This window comes from Barbatula barbatula, assembly GCF_947034865.1.
Source record: "Barbatula barbatula genome assembly, chromosome: 3".
Taxonomy (NCBI): Eukaryota; Metazoa; Chordata; class Actinopteri; order Cypriniformes; family Nemacheilidae; genus Barbatula; species Barbatula barbatula.
This window is the reverse complement of record NC_136764.1, coordinates 19,788,912-19,789,215: the sequence shown is the minus strand read 5'-3', so window position 1 is coordinate 19,789,215 and position 304 is coordinate 19,788,912.

Below are 304 nucleotides of genomic sequence, written 5' to 3'. Positions count from 1 at the left end.
AATATGGATTTATTCGGTTCTTTTTTATTGGTCACAAATAATCATGATCTGGTGCATAAACTAATACATGAATTAATGCTTCATTGTGATTGTTTGCCATAATTGAAAATTATTTCAGTATTTACTCACATACTCATTCGAAAACTGTAAGACATTCTTTCTGAAGAACACAGACGATGGTTTCAAAAATGTTGATAACACTATAAAAAAAATTTTGTATAGTCACAAAACAACTGATATTTTATCAAAATATATTCTGTGTAACATAGAAGAAACAACCATATAGGCTACAAGTTTTGAACAG